The following is a 7,500-nucleotide window of genomic DNA, read 5'->3' as shown; positions in this document are numbered from 1 at the left end:
GGAAGCGCACGGTGGTGGTCCAGCGAGGACACGCGACGACGGGGAATAAGAACTATTCGACCCGTTACGAATACGCATGCTCGTCCCGCACGATTTTAACACACACCGTGTTTTTCTCCAGTCGTCAAAGCGTTCGTGCGTCGAATTCGAAAAATAAAAAAAAAAGAAAAACACCTTTTCTCTCTCTCGGGGTAAAAGAGTCGATGTGTATTGTGTATAAAGGTTCTGCGAGAAGTCTCGTTTTGACGTGTGTTCCGCCGATAACGACGATCCTCCGAAACGGGGATACAGAAACGTTACACCTCACAACACGATCTCCGTCTCTTCTCTATAGCAGAAACCGATAAAAATACACCTCCCGAAAGAGAGTATATGGTGATTCTTTTTATATATATATATTTCGAAATTCAACTGAACGTGGCGGAAGCGCACGGTGGTGGTCCAGCGAGGACACGCGACGACGGGGAATAAGAACTATTCGACCCGTTACGAATACGCATGCTCGTCCCGCACGATTTTAACACACACCGTGTTTTTCTCCAGTCGTCAAAGCGTTCGTGCGTCGAATTCGAAAAATAAAAAAAAGAAATACACCTTTTCTCTCTCTCTCGGGGTAAAAAGAGTCGATGTGTATTGTGTATAAAGGTTCTGCTGCGAGAAGTCTCGTTTTGCCGTGTGTTTCGGTAACGACGATCCTCCGAAACGTACATCTCATTCGTAAGAGAGGAAGAAAACAATCTCCCTGGGGCCAGTCGGTAATATACCGACATACGACGTGTCGTGCACATCCGTCTCACGCACGGTATACAAAATATGAATAAAACGTGTGTAGTCTCTCTCTCTCTCGACTTCTTAATATTTTCTTTCACCTCTGACGCATCATTTCAGGTGACGTCGGGAGCGCGGGAAAAAAAATTTTTCTAAACACACGAAACCGTTCATCTCACGAACAGCCGAAAAAGTTGTCGCTCAGATCCATATCGCAGTGGAGCGGTATCCGCGGGCGGTCGTAATTGAACGACGCACGACGCCGCGAACACTCACGCGAGTCCATACAAACGATTCCGATCGTTTTGCAACAACTAGAACGTACACTGTCCGTGAAATTCACAGAATTTTCGCGTGTCCGCGACAAACGCCGACGAGACACCCATCGTTCGCTCGTACGTAGCATCCTTCTCTTAACCCGACTCAGAAACGTTCTTTGCGCCCTTCGGTAAAAAAACGTTCGATCCGAAGAGGTGAACGACGGCGGGGATTTGACAGAGCTACGCAAGCAGTGTATGGTACGTAAACGACCCTCAGCCAGGCGTGGTCCAGGAATTGTATCCGTGGACCGCAATGTGCGTTCGAAATGTCGATGTTCATGTGTCCTGCAGTTCACACGTTGACGCGCAATTAGCTGCGTTCTTCATCGACCCACGAGCCAAGTGATCCACCGTTCAGGGTAATCGTATAAATTTTATATTTCACATATATAATTTTATTCTCATTTGTTCGACCTAATATCTCTCTTCTTTCAAAGAGAAGATAAAAGTTGATACCTGAATCTCCGACCAGCGCGCGAAGGAGATTCAGGCGTCGCCTTGGAGACGACACCGAAGCCTTTCGAGACGAAAAACGTTCAAGTAATATGTATATATTTCTCGACGTTCCGGGCGTATAGTGCATTCAAAAACCCGCGAAAGACGCAGAAGACTCGCACGCGTGGAAACGACGGGGATATATTTTGTATCCTACCCGATACTGAATCCATCGCGTGCAGTCGACCCTCGCGTTCTTCCGATCAGACGCATCTATTGTTGCGCGCATGTTTTCGCGTCGCATCGCGCGAAACGTTGCACGAATCGTACCGATCGATCGATTGAAAGCAAAATAATGAAAAAAGACTTCACAGCTGGCTCTTTGCCGGTCATTCGTCCCATGTTATCTCTTGCCGCGAAATTGGCGCGCAAGAGTTGGGTGTCAGACGCGCGGCTTTAAAACGAGCTTCACGGCCGGTCCCTTCGTTACCGCTTTCGTTCTTTCTCTCGGAACGACCATGAACGAACACGACGAGCGACGCTACGGCATACACACGTCCACGGATTCGATTAAAAAAACAGACTTCACAGCTGGCTCTTTGCCGGTCATTCGTCCCATATTATCTCTTGCCGCGAAATTGGCGCGCAAGAGTTGGGTGTCAGACGCACGGCTTTAAAACGAGCTTCACGGCCGGTCCTCTCAATTCCGTGTACGGTACACGCAAGATGCGGGTTCCACTTCCAGACTACCCGGTCCCTTCTCTCTACGAGAATCGATAGTAGAAGAACGGCTCGAAAACGCGTCTCAGAGACTAGGGGAAAAGAAGCGGTATGCGAGCGAAACGAAAACGCATTATGGAAACGTCGCGAAACAATGTTCGACGGTTGCTCGGTTCCAATCGTGCGGCCGTTTCAATTTCTCGTGCGCTTCACCGTCCCTCCGTAACTCTGGCCGATCGCGTATACCGAAGAGCCGACACGCGCAAAAACCACAGGCATTGTATACTGTATATATATATGTTACAGTCACAGCCTTCGCGCGTTTTACTCTCCGACGCGGGGTTTCCACGACGAAAGAGAGACAGTTTCGTGGCGGGTGACTCGGCCGAATCGCTACGACGGGTATTTCTATTATAGAACGAATCATCGCCACCCTTTACCAGTGCCCGACGAAGGAATCACAAGGTCATCTGGAGTTTACAATGCCAGCGACGGTAATTCCAACGAAGACCCGATAAGTCAACTCATCGTTCTATTTCTCCCCGTACAGAAAAGCGAATCGACGCTAACGCACCTCGCGCAAGCACGAACGTTCTCTTCGCGTGGATCATCCCATCGTCGAAAGATGTAAAGACGCATTGGAGATCGTGGTCTCTGGCGGGCTCATTGCACGCCCCACTGCATATCTTTCCTCGAATCGAGAATGATTCGTCCACTAAGGCTGCGAAACTACGCGTCGAGGAAACTAGGGGAAAGAAGCGGGATGCGAGCGAAACGACAATACATTATGGAAACGTCGCGAAACAATGTTCGGCGGTTGCTCGTTTCCTCCTGCGGACGTTTCATTGCTCGGGCGCTTCACGTCCCTCCGTAACCTTCGCGCGATCGCGTGCCCCGGAGAGCCGGCAACCGGTGAACCACAGGCGTATAAACTATAGTCTTCTATAGCAAGCCTTCGGCGGTTACTCTCCGACGCGGGGATTCCACGACGAGAGAGAATTTCGTGGCGGGTGACATCGGTCGAAACGCTACGACGGGTATTTCTATTATAGAACGAATCATCGCCACCCTTTACCAGTGCCCGACGAAGGAATCACAAGGTCATCTGGAGTTTACAATGCCAGCGACGGTAATTCCAACGAAGACCCGATAAGTCAACTCATCGTTCTATTTCTCCCCGTACAGACAAGCGAATCAACGCTATCGCACCTCACGCATGCACGAACGTTCTCTTCGCGTGAATCGTCCCATCGTCGAAAGATATAGCCGCTTGGAGATCGTGGCCCATCAAGTTCTTCCGTAACTCCTGCGCGATCGCGTACCCCGGAGAGCAGGCAACCGGTGAACCACAGGCGTATAAACTATAGTCTTCTATAGCAAGCCTTCGCGTTTACTCTACGACGCGGGGATTCCACGACGAGAGAGATTTTCGTGGCGGGTGACACGGCCGAATCGCTACGACGGGTATTTCTATTATAGAACGAATCATCGCCACCCTTTACCAGTGCCCGACGAAGGAATCACAAGGTCATCTGGAGTTTACAATGCCAGCGACGGTAATTCCAACGAAGACCCGATAAGTCAACTCATCGTTCTATTTCTCCCCGTACAGAAAAGCGAATCGGCGCTATCGCACCTCACGCAAGCAGGAATGATCTCTTCGCGTGGATCGTCCCATCGTCGAAAGATGTAAGACGTACAGAAATCGTGGTCCATCACGATTATTCGTAACTCTCCGAGTCGCGTATCTGAGAGTAGGACAAACGGAGAACCACAGGCATAAATAATACTATATGTTTCTTATATAGTTAGCCTTCGCGTTTTACTCTCCGACATGGGGATTCCACGACGAGAGAGAGTTTCGTGGCGGGTGTCTCGGCCGAATCGCTACGACGGGTATTTCTATTATAGAACGAATCATCGCCACCCTTTACCAGTGCCCGACGAAGGAATCACAAGGTCATCTGGAGTTTACAATGCCAGCGACGGTAATTCCAACGAAGACCCGATAAGTCAACTCATCGTTCTATTTCTCCCCGTACAGAAAAGCGAATCGACGCTATCGCACCTCGCGCGAGCACGTAACTACTCTTCGCGTGGATCGTCCCATCGTCGAAAGATGTAAGACGCACGGAAATCGTGGCCCATCAACGTTTTTTTGTAACTCTGCCGATCGCGTATCACAGAGCCGAGACGCACATACCACAGGCGTATAATACCGTTTTCTTTCGTATGGTAAGCCTTCGCGTTTACTCTTCGGCGCGGGGTTTCCACGTCGAGAGAGACATTCGTGGCGGGTGACATCGGTCGAAACGCTACGACGGGTATTACTATTATAGAACGAATCATCGCCACCCTTTACCAGTGCCCGACGAAGGAATCACAAGGTCATCTGGAGTTTACAATGCCAGCGACGGTAATTCCAACGAAGACCCGATAAGTCAACTCAACGTTCTATTTCTCCCCGTACAGAAAAGCGAATCGACGCTGTTGCACCTCACGCAAGCACGAACGTTCTCTTCGCGTGGATCGTCCCATCGTCGAAAGATGTAAGACGCACGGAAATCGTGGCACATCACGTGTTTTCGGAACTCTGTCGACCGCGTATCTCAGAGACGACGCGCGCGAACCACTGGCATATACTATTATATATCGCGTTTTACCCTCCGACGCGGGGATTCCACGACGAGAGAGAGTTTCGTGAGCGGGTTGACTCGGAAGAAACGCTACGACGGGTATTTCTATTATAGAACGCATCATCGCCACCCTTTACCAGTGCCCGACGAAGGAATCACAAGGTCATCTGGAGTTTACAATGCCAGCGACGGTAATTCCAACGAAGACCCGATAAGTCAACTCAACGTTCTATTTCTCCCCGTACAGAAAAGCGAATCGACGCAATCGCACCATACGCGTGCACGTAAACAACTCTTCGCGTGGATCGTCCCATCGTCGAGAGACGTAAGTTTTCATAGTATGAATTCGCGTTTTACTCTCCGACGCGGGGATTCCACGACGAGAGAGAGTTTCGTGAGCGGGTTGACTCGGAAGAAACGCTACGACGGGTATTTCTATTATAGAACGCATCATCGCCACCCTTTACCAGTGCCCGACGAAGGAATCACAAGGTCATCTGGAGTTTACAATGCCAGCGACGGTAATTCCAACGAAGACCCGATAAGTCAACTCAACGTTCTATTTCTCCCCGTACAGAAAAGCGAATCGACGCAATCGCACCATACGCGTGCACGTAAACAACTCTTCGCGTGGATCGTCCCATCGTCGAGAGACGTAAGTTTTCATAGTATGAATTCGCGTTTTACTCTCCGACGCGGGGATTCCACGACGAGAGAGAGTTTCGTGAGCGGGTTGACTCGGAAGAAACGCTACGACGGGTATTTCTATTATAGAACGCATCATCGCCACCCTTTACCAGTGCCCGACGAAGGAATCACAAGGTCATCTGGAGTTTACAATGCCAGCGACGGTAATTCCAACGAAGACCCGATAAGTCAACTCAACGTTCTATTACTCCCCGTACAGAAAAGCGAATCGACGCAATCGCACCATACGCGTGCACGTAACAACTCTTCGCGTGGATCGTCCCATCGTCGAGAGACGTAAGTTTCATAGTAAGCCTTCGGCGTTTTACTCTCCGACGCGGGGATTCCACGACGAGAGAGAGAGTTTCGTGAGCGGGTTGACTCGGAAGAAACGCTACGACGGGTATTTCTATTATAGAACGCATCATCGCCACCCTTTACCAGTGCCCGACGAAGGAATCACAAGGTCATCTGGAGTTTACAATGCCAGCGACGGTAATTCCAACGAAGACCCGATAAGTCAACTCAACGTTCTATTTCTCCCCGTACAGAAAAGCGAATCGACGCAATCGCACCATACGCGTACACGTAAACAACTCTTCGCGTGGATCGTCCCATCGTCGAGAGACGTAAGTTTTCATAGTATGAATTCGCGTTTTACTCTCCGACGCGGGGATTCCACGACGAGAGAGAGTTTCGTGAGCGGGTTGACTCCGAAGAAACGCTACGACGGGTATTTCTATTATAGAACGCATCATCGCCACCCTTTACCAGTGCCCGACGAAGGAATCACAAGGTCATCTGGAGTTTACAATGCCAGCGACGGTAATTCCAACGAAGACCCGATAAGTCAACTCAACGTTCTATTTCTCCCCGTACAGAAAAGCGAATCGACGCAATCGCACCATACGCGTGCACGTAAACAACTCTTCGCGTGGATCGTCCCATCGTCGAGAGACGTAAGTTTTCATAGTATGAATTCGCGTTTTACTCTCCGACGCGGGGATTCCACGACGAGAGAGAGTTTCGTGAGCGGGTTGACTCGGAAGAAACGCTACGACGGGTATTTCTATTATAGAACGCATCATCGCCACCCTTTACCAGTGCCCGACGAAGGAATCACAAGGTCATCTGGAGTTTACAATGCCAGCGACGGTAATTCCAACGAAGACCCGATAAGTCAACTCAACGTTCTATTACTCCCCGTACAGAAAAGCGAATCGACGCAATCGCACCATACGCGTGCACGTAACAACTCTTCGCGTGGATCGTCCCATCGTCGAGAGACGTAAGTTTCCATACTATGAATTCGCGTTTTACTCTCCGACGCGGGGATTCCACGACGAGAGAGTGTTTCGTGAGCGGGTTGACTCGGAAGAAACGCTACGACGGGTATTTCTATTATAGAACGCATCATCGCCACCCTTTACCAGTGCCCGACGAAGGAATCACAAGGTCATCTGGAGTTTACAATGCCAGCGACGGTAATTCCAACGAAGACCCGATAAGTCAACTCAACGTTCTATTGCTCCCCGTACAGAAAAGCGAATCGACGCAATCGCACCATACGCGTGCACGTAACAACTCTTCGCGTGGATCGTCCCATCGTCGAGAGACGTAAGTTTCATAAGTAAGCCTTCGGCGTTTTACTCTCCGACGCGGGGATTCCACGACGAGAGAGTGTTTCGTGGCGGGTGACTAGGCCGAAACGCTACGACGGGTATTTCTATTATAGAACGAATCATCGCCACCCTTTACCAGTGCCCGACGAAGGAATCACAAGGTCATCTGGAGTTTACAATGCCAGCGACGGTAATTCCAACGAAGACCCGATAAGTCAGCTCATCGTTCTATTTCTCCCCGTACAGAAAAGCGAATCGACGCTATCGCACCTCGCGCGAGCACGTAACAACTCTTCGCGTGGATCGTCCCAT

At 50.1% G+C, this 7,500-nt stretch overlaps 1 non-coding gene across 1 annotated transcript; it reads right to left on the bottom strand.

The window, feature by feature from the left end:
* Positions 1-1,295: 1,295 nt before the first annotated feature.
* On the bottom strand, positions 1,296-1,450 carry LOC143176380 (5.8S ribosomal RNA). Its single transcript, XR_013000937.1, has one exon. It is a non-coding gene; the product is annotated as a 5.8S ribosomal RNA (ribosomal RNA).
* Positions 1,451-7,500: the final 6,050 nt, after the last annotated feature.

Source organism: Nomia melanderi, unplaced genomic scaffold, assembly GCF_051020985.1.
Source record: "Nomia melanderi isolate GNS246 unplaced genomic scaffold, iyNomMela1 scaffold0513, whole genome shotgun sequence".
NCBI lineage: Eukaryota > Metazoa > Arthropoda > Insecta > Hymenoptera > Halictidae > Nomia > Nomia melanderi.
Note: the sequence above shows the minus strand (reverse complement) of the source record. Positions and strands in the feature narration are given on the sequence as shown.